Source organism: Trifolium pratense, linkage group LG1, assembly GCF_020283565.1.
Source record: "Trifolium pratense cultivar HEN17-A07 linkage group LG1, ARS_RC_1.1, whole genome shotgun sequence".
NCBI lineage: Eukaryota > Viridiplantae > Streptophyta > Magnoliopsida > Fabales > Fabaceae > Trifolium > Trifolium pratense.
In genome coordinates this window covers 47,455,857-47,472,723 of record NC_060059.1, presented here as the reverse complement: position 1 = coordinate 47,472,723, position 16,867 = coordinate 47,455,857, and the positions used below count along the sequence as shown (strand labels likewise).

Below are 16,867 nucleotides of genomic sequence, written 5' to 3'. Positions count from 1 at the left end.
ATGTTACTAATGTTTTTGGCCCAGTGTTTACCCAGCCCACCCATTCATGTTGCACAAAAAAAAAAAAGAGAACAAAATCACATATGGTTACGGGTGCTCGCGGTTCGGTTTGAATCAGTTTTGTGGCAAAAATCCATCTGATCCAAAGTTAAAATTACTCGCGGTTCAGTTCGGTTTTGGATGGCTAACTAAAAATATCCGATTCAATCCGATCCAATTTTGTACGGTTTAATTTGGATCGGTTTTTGGACATCCAAATTACAAATTAAATTTTATTTTATTAAATATTAATATTCTAAATACATGGTAAAATAATATATTTGATGTAAAATATAACACAAAATATGTTAAAAATTAATATTTTGCAATGATAATTATCAAATATATTTGAAATCTAAGAAATGGTAAAAATAAATAGATGAATTGAACTAATAAGTATTATTGAGAAAATTAAAAACCAACAATTAATATGTTAATACAATATATCATAATAAAAATTTAAATAACTATTAAAAATTATGTATGCGGTTTGGATCGGTTTTGAAAAATCAATCCAAAATCCGATCCGATCCAGCGGTTTTCACAAAAGAATATCCAAACACATCCAAAAATATTTGATTTTTTGCTGTTTTCAGTTTTATTTATCGGTTTGCGGTTTTTTTTTAGATTGGTTTGGATTTGAGCACCCCTACATATGGCCAAATTTACGTAAGCATGTGTCCTTGTGTTACTTGACTACCAGGTTCTAAAATCTAAACTTCTAATCCCTACCATTCAAATAAATATATATTAAATCAATGGACATAAAGTCAAATGGTCCAAGATGGACAAATGAATTTGTTGGTCAAAATTATACGGACCCCAAAAACTTATTGTTCATAATTTTTTTTCCTACCCCAACATTTAACCCTCCACCCCTACCAATATTCCCTTTTTACCCTTTTTATTATTTCACTTCTACATATAATTAAAGTTACAAACTGAAAAAATTTAAAAAAAGAGTTCTGGACAATTAGCCACGGTTTTGAACATTTTTCGGCACACTTCAATTAAGTTCTCATGTAACAATAACCTCATAACACTGGTAGCACCAAAAAGTCCATATCATGTCCACAAGAATTAACAACAACCTTAGCTTCCATAACATTAGGATCCATACAAGAATGTGTATCATGAATTCATTGAAACCAAAGCCTAATTTGTAACAACATCTCGACAGCAACAACATTGAAATTATTGTTAATTCTTATTATTGCAATTCATGAGTGATGGTGATGAAAATCGATAGCAACTCGATAGCAACAATTGATTTCTGAAATTGTATTGAAAATCGATGATGATGAAATCAAATCAGAAATCAAAACCTAATCTACAGATGAAGATTCGGTGAATGATACAGCGAATTGAAGATGAAGATTCGGTGAATGATTCGGAGAATTGAACACGAAGAGGTATGATTCATGAGTGATGAAGATGTAATCTAACGATTCGGTGAATGCTTCGGCGAATTGAACTTACGAGAGATGAAGATGAAATTTCCATGAACGATTCGATGAATGATTTGGTGAATGGATTCGACGAAAGTGTGGTGCGTGAATACGCTTACCGAAAATCATTTTTGCAATTGTTCCAGTTTGCATTTGTTTACCAGAAAACTTGCTCGAGGATTCTGAAATTTTTCATATTGTAACTTTAATTAAATGTAGAAGTGAAGTGAAATAATAAAAAGTAAAAACGGTAAAATGGGAATATTGGATTATTTGTAGAGGTGGAGGGTTAAATGTTGGGGTAGAAAAATAAAAAATTTATTGTTCATTTATATATATATATATATATATTTTCTCTGACCAACTGAACCGTCTAATCTGGTTCGGATATCAATTCTAGCACAAAATGGTTTCACTTTCCCTCCGACGCTACTTCTCTCTCCTCATTATAAAAAAAAAATTAGAAGAAAAGATGTAACGTAATAATTCTCATTTAAAACTATTAGATATATATAGGGTGCGTTTGATTTGCTAAAAAATAAGGGACTGGACAGGACAACTCATGTTGTACTGTGTTTGATTTTAAAACTGTTCTTGGTACTGGACAAACTGGTGGCCAAGGGACAGGACAAAACTTGAAATTCTTGTCCCCCACAGAACCACGGGACAACTTTTTGTCCTCAGCACAAGTTGTCTAAAATACCAAAATAACCTTTTGTCCACCAAACATCGTACAACACAAAGTTTGTACAATACCTTAAACGTTTGTCTTGTGCTGTTCTGTCTTGTACTGTCCTGTACTGTTCTGTCCAGTATTTATATTTTGCAGATCAAACGAACCCATAGTAGTTATTACTTATTATGACTACATTCATTTCACATAGATTCATTAAGAAAAATAAATAAATGAGTGATAAGGCAATTTGATAGTTTGGGAAGCAACATTCGAAGCTAAATTCCTCCAAAAAAAATCGCATCCAGACAAGAAATTGTTAGTTATTCTTCTTTTCCACATCCAGCTGAATACATCAGTGAATCTAAACATATATTAAATTTCTACTACTCTGATTTCACGTCAACGGCATTGTATTTTCAAAATATTGTCCGCATTGTATGAACTCTCATAATTTTATCCTTTGTAAAAAATATCAATATTCTAATCTCTAAATATTGTTCGTTGTCGCTTTAAACTTTATGTGAATGTTTACGGTTTTCTCCTTAAGAAAAAAAATGAGAAAACTACCGTTAGCATTTGAAGTCATAAATGAGCAATTTAATTTTGTTCTCGTCACTTCATATGTCATACCATGTTTCTTAAAATATGACACATCATCATGTAATGGAAATAACATAAGAGATGACACATAAGCATCAACTATTGTTTAGAAAAAGAGAAAAATGGGAAGCTTTGTTAGACTGCCACATAGCAAAAAAAAAAAAAGTTTGCTTTACAATATATACTAGTACTAGTATAACTTACCCGTGCATTTGCACGAGTTAATGTTCAATGAAAAATATACGATCATTTTTAACGCATTAAAAATATGAATTATTAAAATTTTAATATTTTTTTATTTTTTAATTATTTGTAAAATTAATTTTATATTTAATGTAATAATTTATTTAAATATGATATATGATAAATGATACGAATTTTGAATATTTAAGAGAGAAATGACGGAATAGAGAGTGATAGTGATACTCGACTCCCCGTTCCCAACTCACATGTTATAACATCATAAAAAAAATTAAATAATTAAATTCTATATTATTTTGTAGATGAAGGTCAACATACTTAATTTTTATTTTTTTGTTAATATATTATTGTACATTTTATGTTTTATGTAAATCAAGATGTATTTATTATTTTGATAAATTCAATTTCTTTTAGCACATTTTACACTTATTTTGCTATACGAAAAATATAATGAACGAATATACAGATAAACACGGTGAAATGTTTGAATATACAAAAAAAGATATTCTTTGCTTAATACTTCCATGTAGGTTATTTTTTTTATCAATAACCGTCACGTAGTAATATTTTGTTTGGTACAAATCACCATGTATATTTGAATTTGAGTTATTTCTTTTTTAATTTATTTTTAATATGTGCATTAAATACGATTTATAAACAATAATTGAGAATTGATTGAATTTCCAAATTAGCCAAAGGTCAAGTAAAATGTAGGAAATAAATGTTGATTTGGGAAATAATAATTACAATAGATTAAGAGGATAAGATCAAAATCAACCAAAATTATGAACATAAACCTTAAGAACGACACGTAAGCAAATGATGTTTGAGAAGATGTCACGTAAATTAAATAAATTTTGGCTAATTAATAGAATGACATGTAGAAAACTTTCCACGAGAAAAAACTCTCAAATAGATATCTCCAATTTTTTTTAAACATCCCCGCATTTTAATTTAATCTAAGGACACAAGGTATTTATTCGGTGGTTTTTTTTGAGTCTATTTCTTCTAATTATGTTCTCAAGTTTCTCTTGCATAATTTCTATTAAAACTTTAAGATTCTACAATAGTGAACACCTACGTCTTTTTGGAATAGTTTTTTTTAAGAATGAGTTGTCAATTTTATGGATAGGTGTCCCTATGAAACTCAGTCCGATATAATTCATGGTTTAGATTTAAGGAATAAAATAATTGAAATACTCTAATACTCTGTGTGATTGAATTTTAAGGAACAAATCCATGCTTTTCTCGTTGAAATAAATTAGAGAGCTTTTTTTTTATAGAATTAATGAATAAGAGAATTACGCTTGCCTCTACGTGTCCTCAATATATTATTAAAATGTACTCAAAATAGTGAATATTATCTTTAGGTTCAGTTCATATTAGGATCTTCCTCAATATATTATCTTTTGCTTAAAAATAGCGAATACTTATGTAGAACTAATGATCTAGCGAACTTCTTAATAGATTGCATAATAAGGAATATTATGAACCTTTTACATGATTCTGAAACCAACAAATTAAATGACAAACTCACTACAATAACAATTAAAAATAATATGGAGCAAATTACAAATTATAACGAAAATGTTCTTAATATTGATAACTTTGCAACAACTTCAGAAACGCAATATCAACAAAATGGCAACGACCCAAAGAGGAAAAAAATAGAATTTAAAGAAAACTTTTGAAAAAATCAACCGTGATTCAAAATTGGTGTGAGATGTGTGAGAATCAAGAGCACTATTTATAGCTAAAAATATAAGATATCAAAATAATTACCCCCAAAATAATTACCCCCTTATTTTATGCATACTGTAAACCTAAAAAAGTAATTGTGGATTAATACTCATCAATTTATACAATTGAATTTGAAATTGAAATTAGAAACAAAATCACACAAATTGAAAGCCACAAATGAACAATAATGTATCATTCAATCACATGTTAATTATTTTCGTTTTTTCTTATCTCCATAGGATTATGCCTTATTAATATTAATATTATAATTAATATTATACTATTATAATATTATGATATTATAATATTATAATATTATATTAATTATATTAATTTATTTTATTTTATTTGTTTGAAATGGATACGTTTTATGTTATTTACAACATCATTTAAATATTATTGAAAAATAAACATTATTTTTTTTATTTAAAAGTAAATTTTGAATTTTAATTTTTATGAAAAAAATCAAATGTGAATAAAAAGATTATAAAAATGGATTGGTCAAAAAAATATATAATAAGAATAATTCATAATGATTGTAAAGAGAAATTAAAGAGAATTAATAATGTTATTAAAAAACAATTAAAATGTATTCAATTGTTTCCTTTTGAATAATTATTTTTGAATTAACATTAAATTTTGATTGAGAAGGACACCAAAGTAAAGAACATTCCTTATATGAGTACCACACTTAATTTTTATTGAAGATCTTTTCAAAGGTTGCCACATAGGAAAAGGTGTTCTCACAAGTTGCCACATGGATTATGATAAATGAGAGGATGCCACATGTAAAAGTGATCAAGAGAGAGAAACTCTTAAACATATAATACTAGTATAACTTACCCGTGCTATCGTCCGGGTTAATGTTCTATGAAAAATATAGATCATTTTTTTCACACATGAAAAATATGGATTATTAAAATTTTAATATTGTGATTTTTTTAATTATTTGTAAAATTAATTTTATATTTAATGTAATAGTTTATTTAAATATGATAAAATATCCAAATTTTGGAGATTTTAAGGAGAAATGGCAGAATGGAGAGTGATACTCCACTCCGCGTTCCCAACTCACATGTTCATATATTTGTTATTTTATTTTCATAAAAAAAATGTCATTATGCAAAAACTAATCTAACGGTTAATATATTTGTTCTTAATCGTCATCTCTCTCCTTTAGACATTTGTTTTCTTCAGGAGTATTTTATCTCATGTCCCCGTGTGAAAAAATTTCACATTTGAGAAGCAAAATGGGGCGATTTTAATTTTAATATTATTTATTTAAAAGTAATGAACAGTAGAATTGTTTGTCATTTGCTTGACACAAAAAAAAATTATATAATTTTTTTAAGCATATCACATTTGTTAATGTGCAAATTTTAAAAAATGTATCTATTTGTTTTTATTTTTATTTGTTTATTTTACAGTGATGTATGGAGAATAAAAATAAAGTAATACATGATATTATTGCTTTTAATTCTTTTTTTTTATATATAAAATCATTGTTACTTTCCCTGCTTTCAATTGATATCATATTTTTTATATAATAAAATCTACAAATGTATGTCTCACCCCGTTTAAGTTATTTTTTGCTTAATACCTCCATGTAGGTTTTTTTTTTTTATCAATACCCCTGTATTTTAATATTTTGTTTGGTACATATCACTATGTATTTTTTTTATTAGAAAAACCACGTTAAGGTAAACCATAATTAATAAAATAATAAAATAATAAAATGAAATAGAAAAATAATCTATGAAGTCAATTACTTCATTCCTTTTATATTTCAGACAATGACACCTTTTTCTCTACGTGATAAGCATGAAGTTTAAGAATAATTTTTTTTTTAAGCATATCAATTTCTCAATTCCACATTTTTCCAATTCATTCTATAGTATAGTCATTCGAGGAGTTTCTATTATTTTATCAGTATATTTGTTAAATATCACATAAAAAATTAGACAAATAAAAAAATAGAGTACAACATTTATTTATAAATAATAGTAAAAAAACATTTATAAGCATGATTTAAATCCAATAAAAAATAATACGAACAACAATTCTTTTTTAATAAGTAAACATATGATTGAAAAAAACGACAATAAAATATAAAAAATATAAATAAATACTTAAAACTCTAACATCAATTGATAATACTTAATCCTAATTTGAATAACAAACAATGTTGTTCTTCCGTATATGGACATGCAAATAAAGAATTATAACTCAAAATTAGTACAATTTTCTGATTATAGAATTAAACTTGAATATTTTATCCACTCCTCTGTTTCCAATCCACATGTTATTTATCCCTCGTAGTCATCTTCATCAGTGTCTGCAAGAATCTCGTCGATCATCATATAAAAAAATTAGATTATTATCATATATGATTAAGGTTAAAGTTAATTAGTTGAGATATTAGTTTTTCTAAATTTAATTTTAGTTTTTTTATTCTTATTTTTAGTTAATGTATTTTTTGTTAAGTAATATATAGTAACTAAAATTTCAACTTTTTAAAGTAAATAAGTAAGTGTATCAGAGTTTACACTAAAAACAAATGTAACTATAAAAAAATGCACTATTATTAATATGAGTGTAAATATAAGTACCAGTAAAAATTATTAAAAAATAGGTATCTAGCATTAATACGTGTAGAAATATAGGTTCCCATAGAAGAAAAAAAAAGAGGTCATTCGCCCCGTATTAATAAATCTTGTATTAAAACATCTGTAGAAATCTAACTCCGTAAAAATTACAAAAAAATAAACCCCATACATGAGTATAAATAAAGGTTCTGTACAAATTTTAAGAAAAAGTGGTCCCAATATTGGTATATGGATAGAAAATCTTCGAAAATTAACTCCGACATGCAAAAAAATAAAAATATGATAAGTTTCACCTTCCAAATAGATGAATCAATATATTTGTCAACAATATATTGTTATGGATCCATAACAATTTTCTCTCATTGTTGGAATTTGAGAGCATCTATTATTTGTCGTTTAAAAAAAAAAACAAATGCCCCGTAAATTTACATATAATAATAATTTCTTACATTTTTGTGTATCACCGTAACAAATATCAAATAGTAAATAAAAGTTACAAAGATAGATGAATAATATTTTGGCTTCTTAAAAAGAAGTTTACAAAATATTATTGACTTTAGAGAAGAAAATGATTTCTCTTTTTTATGTTGAATCCTGTTATTGTAGCCTAACACAAGTAAACAAAATACCTGCAAAGAAAAACAAATAAAATTTAGATTTCATTTCACTTGAGAGCAACAAAAATTATATTGAACAAATAAATAAGAAATAACCAACAATAGCAATAGATTTTTTATTTAAAAAAAAAACCAACAATAGCAATAGATAGAAAAAAAAGTAATGATTCTGTCATAAAAAAAAAAAAAAGTAGTGAAGGTGAGAAGAGAAAATAGAGAAGGAGCGCTGAGACACTCAATGACCCTCACTCTTACATGTTGACCCATATATATAGAAACTATTGTAGATTTTTGGTCCTTAATTTTTGAAATTTCCATACATTTCAGCATTGATTTAATTTAATCAATATATATTCCAAAAATGAGTTGGTCAATAATCAAAAGTTTCCATATGTAAAATTTCAATTGTATCAAAATATTAATATATAGACATTTGTTCATAAAACCTGATTGAGCAATTTCTATATTTATAATTGAGCACTAATGACTAAAGGAAAAAACATAGAAGAATGACACATCAGCAAAATGAATTGAGAGATTGTCACGTGAGATTTTGACCGGTAAAAGAAATGAGAGGATGCCACCTAAGAAATTGAGCATGAGAGAGAAAAATTTCAATAGTATAAAATAGCTATATATTGTCAAAAAAAAAAATTGTATATGTAACGTAATAAATAAACAAAAATTATGAATTTTTTATATATTAAATTACATTTGACTATAGATATTAAATATATAAATTTTGTCCATGACTTTGTAAGGGGCTTTTCGATAGGTCTTTAAAATTATGAATATTTTGATATAGTTCTTTGATAATACCTTTAAAAAAAAGTGCATTTTCGGTTTTATGGTTTTATTGAAATTGAGTAAAAAAAATAGTTTTATTTAAAATTGGATCGATATAATTCTTTTTACTTTTTATTTTCTTTTTATCACCTCCAAAAATTATTGCATCATGTTGTTAGATGCTGCGACTGGCATCCACTGTTCTCTTTATTTTCCTTACTCATATATATATATATATATATATATTTTTTGTTGGTACATATTATATTTATTAACAAATCAAAATTGACATTCGCGTTCAACTTTAACTTTGATTTGTTAATAAATATAATATGTTTATTTTCCTAATTTGTGAATGTGCAAAATAAATACTATGAGTTTTAAGGAAACCTATAAACAAAGAGAATTAAAAAAAAAAAAATTTAAATAGGAGTTTTAAGGAATTTTAAATGTGATAAGAAGATCAAAAACTACCAAAATTGTGAACATAAAACTCAAGAAGTTGTAAACAAATGACACATAAGCACCTCATGCTTGAGAAGATGCCATGTAGGATGAAAACAAAGTTGGCTAAGCAAGAGAATGCCACATAGGAAAGTTTCCATGAGAAAAAACTCCTAAACATATAAGGAAAATGAGGAGTGTTAGCAACACACTCTTTAACAAACACACTCTAACACATTCTCTTCTATTGGTTAAAATTTATATGGGTCCCATAAAAGTTATATGGGTCCACATTTTTTTATGGGACCATGTGAATTTCAACCAATAAAAGAGAATGTGTTGGAGCATATTTATTAAAGAGTGTGTTGATAGCATTATTGATAGATAGATATTGATTGACGATTGATTGCTAATAGATGTATCAGAGACTCAGAGTAATCCATTATCAATCCATTAAAATTCATTATCTATTTTTTTTTTTTTGAAAAATGCTAATCTTTTAACAAAAAACAAATACGGTAGTCTTCCTTTTTGAACCCAGTACTCTTCCTTCAACGATTCTTCTTCTTCACCGCAAACCCTTCTTCTTCCTTTGGCTGAGCACCCTCGCTCCATCCCCTCTTCCATCGATTGAACCCAGAAACTCTTCCATCGTCAATTACCCTCTCTCACAAACCCTTCTTCTCTTCCACCGTCACTCACGAACTCGTTGAAACCCTAAATCGCACAAACTCTCCATCAATTGAACTCAGAACAAGTTCAAACCCTAAACAAAAATCGATTGATGTCAGAGTTCACCATGATCCATCATTCCCGAGCTCGTTGAACTGTTAATAAACCCATAAACTCTTCATTGTTCACCATCGTTCATTGCAATTGAAACTCCTTCTACTCGGACGCTCCAAAAGTTGATTTTTCTTGTCTAACTCTGTAAGTTTAACATTTCTCATTTAATTTTTAACTGCAAAATTTCCCCTGCTAGTTGTGTCTACATGGATGGGTTTCTTATCTACTTGGTACGTACTTTGATGTTTGTGTTTGGTATTTTTATTTTTACTAGACCTTGGATTCTAGATTGCTACAGTGGTAATTTGTGTTTCAAGCATTGATCATCCCTTAATTTGTTTCTGTATTGATATATAAACATTACTAAGGTTCATTGATTGGAAGTGAAGAATATACTCTTGTTTATGAGAATAATGAAAGAGACAAGATGCTTGTAGGGGACCTGCCGTGGTGGTAAGTATGTTATCAATGTGAATCTGATTTTTCATCTTTTGATGTTATTTTAACTTAATGATATTTTATGCCTCAAACTAAATTGAACTTTATTAATATTTTAGTTAGGGATTTTTAATATTCCTTCAATTCGTAAGTTCAGGACATTTTCTCATGGGGAAAACTTGCCATTCTCAAGCATGGTTTATCTATTTATGGGTTCCAAATGTCATTGTTGCTAAGAAGTAAGAAAACAGAAAATTCACCTCAAGCATTAGTGAAAGAAGCAATTGTTGATGAGAGATTTGAGGTATCTCTTTTTTCAATCATCTTGTGTGCACACATTATTTGGATGTAAGTTGAACATCTTATTGAGAATTTTATTGTTACTGACACAACATGATTAATTTGGAGTTAAGTGTCTTAATATTTAAGTAAGTAGATTGAAAATTATGTACTTGTTTGCTTGCACTTGCACATTATTGCCCTCAACTTTTATAAACTTCATAGGTTGATGTTGCTCCTATAAAATATGTGTTTTGACATGCTTTAGTTCCCTTTCATAATTTGAACATCTTGAAATAGTTTGGTTGTTCCAATTTATTGTGTGGTTCTCATTCTTAGGTGACTGGTTGTTCCAATGATTAAATATCATTATGTGAAGTAGTAGTATAGTAAAATATCATGTTTAACATTGATTCTTTCAATTGTCATCAATACTAGCCATGTTTTTGGGGTTTTATTGTCATCTTTCTTTTAAAAGGTAATGCTTATATTACTTGTGCTTGCATTTGTTTCAGAAAACTTGATTTGGATATAGAGGAACAATGTAAGGGAATCATCATATAGGTTCATTATTCTTTCTCTAAAGTGTATAGAATTTTTCTCTTCACACTAGGATATTTAACCACAAAAACCAGTATGGTATAAGAGAAAACAAGCAATATTACATGATGATATTATGAGACTAATCTAAGCTTAAGTTTTTTGTTCTTTTTGTTCAGGTACCATTACAATATTACTGATATGCAATTGTCCCAACAGACTGCGAAGATGGGATATTTATCAGCAGTGTAGCTTGTTGTTCTACTAAAATTTGGCCAATGGATTCAGTGGACAAGTTTATGAACTCTCATCCTTCTTTCTTGACATGGGTGTGTTTTTTATTTTGTTCAAGATTTAGTAATTGTATTATTTTCTTGGTTATGTGTGTGTTTTAGAATGGCAATTAGTTAGTAGTTAGTTACTTACTCTCTATATAAGTGATACTACCCCTTAGTTAGTTTGTAAATTTGTTCTTGTATAATTTGAGTCAGGCAAAATAACTTACTTTTGGATATGTGGTTGCCAGATGCTGGGCTACTGTTTTTTTTTTTTTTTTCTTTTTGTAAACAAAATGTTGTTTGCCTCAGGTTTAGTTGAGGCAAAAATACATTAGTTTTTTTAATTTAAAGACTTCTTCTTAAGTCGGTTAATAGTTGAACAGACTTAAAAAGTCGTTTTCTTAAGACTGCTCAAAATCCGACTTAAAAACATAAAACTTCTTCTTATGACTGCACATATTAAGTCAGACACGGAACCAACTTAAAAAGTATTTTTTGCACAGTGATTACTTTTTTTCCTTATATTTTGGACGGATGGCTAGTTATATACTTCCTCTATCTTATATTATAAACAAAAAAATAATTTTTTCTTGTCCTAAATTATAAGCAAAAAAAAATCAACTTTTAACATTAATTTAAGGTTTAAATATCATTTTCGTCTCTGGATGTTCGTCAATTTTTTGTTTTAGTCCTTGTATGTTTTTTTGTTGCAAATAAATCCCTGAATGTGCAAATTTTGTAAAAACTGATTGGTGACGTGGCAAGCAAAAAAATACACGTGGCAGTGCCACGTCGCTGCCAAGTCTCCTCCGTTAAATCCATATGGATGACAGGGACCAAAAAACCATTTACCGTTAAAACTTCAAGGACTAAAAAGTGTGGAAAAAAATTTTATGGACTAAAACAAAAATTCCGTAAAACTATAGGGATTAAAAACATATTTAACCATAAATTTAATTGTCTGCTCAAAACAAATAAATTCAATTTTAATGATGATATATATTTTTTTATATAGGCTTCATTATTCAATATATGTATGTCTTCACTATTATAGTATTTTTACAATGACAAAATTATATGGATTTAATTGATATGCACCGACGGTGTAAAATAATTTTACACAGTCAACCAATACCAACCATGTTTTCCGCCACATCACCCCACTTCACCCCACTTTCTTGACATGACATGGCAAAATGATGGTTATTTATTGGACGGTCATGTAAAACTATTTTACACCATCAGTGCATATCAATTAAACTCAAATTATATTATGTCATTCATCAAAATAGCGGTAATAAAATATGGAATCGAATTGAAGATTTGATGAGTAGCATAAGACTTTCACAAGCATATGTATGTCTTCATGAAAATTTCTTATATTATAAACTTATTCCGATAAGTTAACCCTAAACTTAATCATTTTCCCTCTGATTTTAACCCTAATTAAATTCAAATAAAATGTTAAAAAATACCTCAACAATAATCGAACCCGTGACCTTTAAGAATTATTTAGTGCATTTACCATTAGGCTACATCAATCAATTAGATATAATTTGGTAACCCACATGTAATAAATATGAAATCAATGCTTAATTTTGTTTAAATAGAAATCAACCCCACATTTGGTCACGGAGTAATTTGAACAAAGGTAATGCGTGGATTCAATCAATGCTTAATTTGATAACCCACGCATTACCTTTGTTCAAATGAAGGTAAAGTCGACATTGGATAGATTTGTACTTGATCGGATCTAATCCTTCAACCTGAAACAAATGAACACCGCACAAAGACGGGAAAACAAAATACACCGCACAGGGACGGCACAACAGAATACACCGCACAAGGACGGGATAACAAATAACACAAAACCAAACAAATATGTGAAAAATCACACTTATTTAATAACGAGAAAGAAAAAACAATTTGGAGGGGTTAGCTTCGATTCCTCTTTCAGAGTAATTTGAACAAAGGTAATGCGTGGGTTACCAAATTAAGCATTGATTGATTTCTATTTAAACAAAATTAAGCAAAAGGTAAATGCATTACCTTCGTTATTTAAACAAATTACAAATGAAAACCGCACAAAGACGGGAAAACAAAATACACCGCACAGGGACGGCACAACAGAATACACCGCACAAGGACGAGATAACAAATAACACAAAACCAAACAAATATGTGAAAAATCACACTTATTTAATAACGAGAAAGAAAAAACAATTTGGAGGGGTTAGCTTCGATTCCTCTTTCAGAGTAATTTGAACAAAGGTAATGCGTGGGTTACCAAATTAAGCATTGATTGATTTCTATTTTAACAAAGGTAATGCGTGTTGGGCGGATTTTGCGACAAAGCGGGATAATGCAGTGAGCATCCCGTTTAATGATTGCATCGATTTTTTCGAATCCGGCGTTGGGAATTCGAAGAATGCTCTACACTTATTGGGGTTAGCTTCGATTCCTCTTTCAGTTAAGTAAAAACCGAGGAATTTCCCAACTTTTACTCCGAACGTGCATTTTTCAGGGTTAAACCTCATATTGTATTTCCCCGCTTGATCGAATACTTTTTTCAAATGGGTTGTATGACCGACTTCCTCTTCGGACTTGACGATCATATCATCTATATAAACTTCGAGCATATCTGTCATACCTCAATTTTTGACCTAAGATTCCACCTCATATTCTCATGCATAATTAATAAAAAAAAATAATAAAATACAAGATATCTTGTTGTGCTTGCCTCTTTGGTAAGACATGGTTTTGAATCAAGAAAGTCAAGAAAAGGTTCCAAAAATCAAAGACTAGGGTTTTGAAAATTTTCTAAGTATAGAAAATTTCATGTTCATGGAGCCAACTTATCAAGATCATATCTTCTTCCTCGAGTATCATAAATTCGAAAACAAGGACTCTGTGGAAAGCTCTCATGGCATATTGAAATCTGGTAAAAATATTTGAAGTCAAAAGGATCTTTAAAATGCTTAAAATGGATGACCAAAGTTGATTCTCCAAGTTGTTGAAAATCTCAACACTTAGAAATTTTTTCCAAGTGTTTTGACCTTATCAAGTGCATGTTGTTTCAAGCTTATAACTTCCAATCCAAGCAACCGTTTTGAGCAAACAAGAGCTTCATGTCAAGATTTCATATGATACTATATCATGGTGAAGAGTTTGGATTTAGAAGAATTCCTCAATGTCCTATAACAACAAGGAAACATGAGATGTCAAATTGTAAAAACTGTCAAAAACACTTAGAAATTTTTCTAAGTGTCAAACAACTTAAACTTTGAATTTTGGTGGCCCGTTTTCTCTATGATCCCAATGTATTCAGGACAAGTGATAAAAATCAAAGTTGTAGAGGCGGATGCTATCTTTCCAATGACACCAAGATCATGAATTTATCTTTCTTGAGAACCAAGTTTCGAAGGGGAGAAGTGACCATGTTAAAGCTGATTTATGGGTCAAAAAACCATGTCAAGTTCTTGCTCAAACCAAATCCAAACCTTGTGATCAGTAATTGCAGGCCTATGTTGCTTCTAAATCTTAACAAAACTGATGTTTTACACAGACTTTAAGTGCATTATCCAAGTGTTTGAAGCATTGTCCAAATTACATGTCCTTTTTGGAGCACTTTTTGCATAAAGTTCCATTGACATTTTGTAAAGCTTGCTTTTCTCCAACAACTCATGCATTGAGCTTTGTTATTATTTCCTCTGATCACACTCCATCTCAAAGTTTAGAAGAAACCTCCTAAACTCAGAGAAAGCTTCCCACATTGCCTCCTTGTTCACTCCATCTCATCTTGGAACCATGATGCTTTTGAACCACTTTTGTAACTTTGGAGACAAACCAGCATTGAGATGCAACTAGAGTCAATTCCATCAACCTCTTAAGACACATTGAAAGCTCTATAAAAGCCCCTCAAGCCTCAGAACTAAGACATCAACAAACATCAACAAACATCCACAAAATTCACTCAAAAACTCCATTACTACACTTTCAAAATCTTAATTTCGAAACTTGCATTTCTTTCAAGCTTTCTCTACTTTTTCCATTGAATCATCATCCATACATCATAGAAAAACTTCTGTATGCATTGATCATCAACTGTAACCCTTCCATTACCATCTCCCAAATCCTATTTTTTTGTCACTTTCAACTTGAATTGGGTAGAACATTTCAGAAGGTTTCAAGGAAAAGTAACTATACCATTACACTACTGGGGACTCAAGGAAGCTAAAGGTATCATTTTATCATCTCGAAACATCATTTGAAGGGGCATTGGACCTTGCTCCAATAGGTAAGTTTTCGTGACTTTGAACTACATCATACATGCATTATTATTGAATGATTCGTAAAGAAAAAATGTAGTTGATAAACTCTGACTTGATTTAAGAGAAAATAATATGATATACATTATAATAAATAATTACTTTGAATCAAGTGGCTGAGGCGGTGAAGCAATGGAAAGTCTTAAAACTTAAGAAAACAACAGAGTCGGCGACGGAAGCTATAAAGAGAGCTTCTTGGTTTCAATTGAAGGGTGACGCTGCACAGAGAGGGATAACCCACAACAGAGCAGGAACATTGAAGTATTAGTTAGGGTTATTCTCTACTCTTATTCTCATGAATCTTATTTTTACGTTCTTGACTATGTATAATTAAATCTTTTTTAGGGTTTATGGTGAATCTTGCAATTAAAATTCCTTTTGCTATGTCTTAGTTTATATGTTCTAGTTTCTAATTTGAATTTCGATATTTTGTTCAATTAATGTTATCCTATTGATTTTATCACATGATTAGGAATGATCAACCTATGAATGTTTATAATCAATTGATTGATCAACGACCGTACTGCAGTTAATCGGTGGACCTATAGGATAAATGAGACTTAGATTATTGCATGAACAAACCTTAAACTTAGTCTTTCAATCATTCAACCTTTTTGTGCTTTATGCTTTTCTTGAATTTCAACTCTTTGCATGACCAAACAAGGGGTTAATTTAGGAAAAAGAATATTAATCACGAATGACCAAACAAGTTAATAGTTTTAGTAAAGGGATTGGTAATTGAGTTAAAATAAAGGAATTCAAGTGGAACTAGACATAGGGAATCAATGATTGCGAGTGAAACCATGACCCTAGGCCTCTCTATTTTGAATCACAACTTTTACTTTTGTTTGTGTTCGTTCGTATTTTCTATTTAGTTATTTAGTTATCATAAACAAATGAAATCATCGATTAGTCTAAATAATAAATAATCTTAAATAGTTTGGTAATTGTTAATTAATCCCTGTGGATACGATAATCTTTTATACTACTTCTGCGCTAGAGTACACTTGCTCTAAGTGTGTTTTTAACGCAACAGTAGTCCATCATGTGTTAAGTGAAAG

The 16,867-nt window shown here is 29.2% G+C and overlaps 1 long non-coding RNA gene across 4 annotated transcripts; it reads left to right on the top strand.

Moving 5' to 3' along the window:
• The first annotated feature begins 9,622 nt into the window (after positions 1-9,622).
• Positions 9,623-11,714, top strand: LOC123902829. Of its 4 annotated transcripts, none has more exons than XR_006807761.1 (5): positions 9,623-10,087; positions 10,218-10,396; positions 10,539-10,685; positions 11,176-11,224; positions 11,380-11,714. It is a non-coding gene; the product is annotated as an uncharacterized LOC123902829 (long non-coding RNA). The 4 variants fall into 4 exon arrangements; XR_006807760.1 differs by having other exon boundaries at positions 9,624-10,173; positions 10,312-10,396; XR_006807759.1 differs by having other exon boundaries at positions 9,625-10,087; positions 10,312-10,396.
• Positions 11,715-16,867: the final 5,153 nt, after the last annotated feature.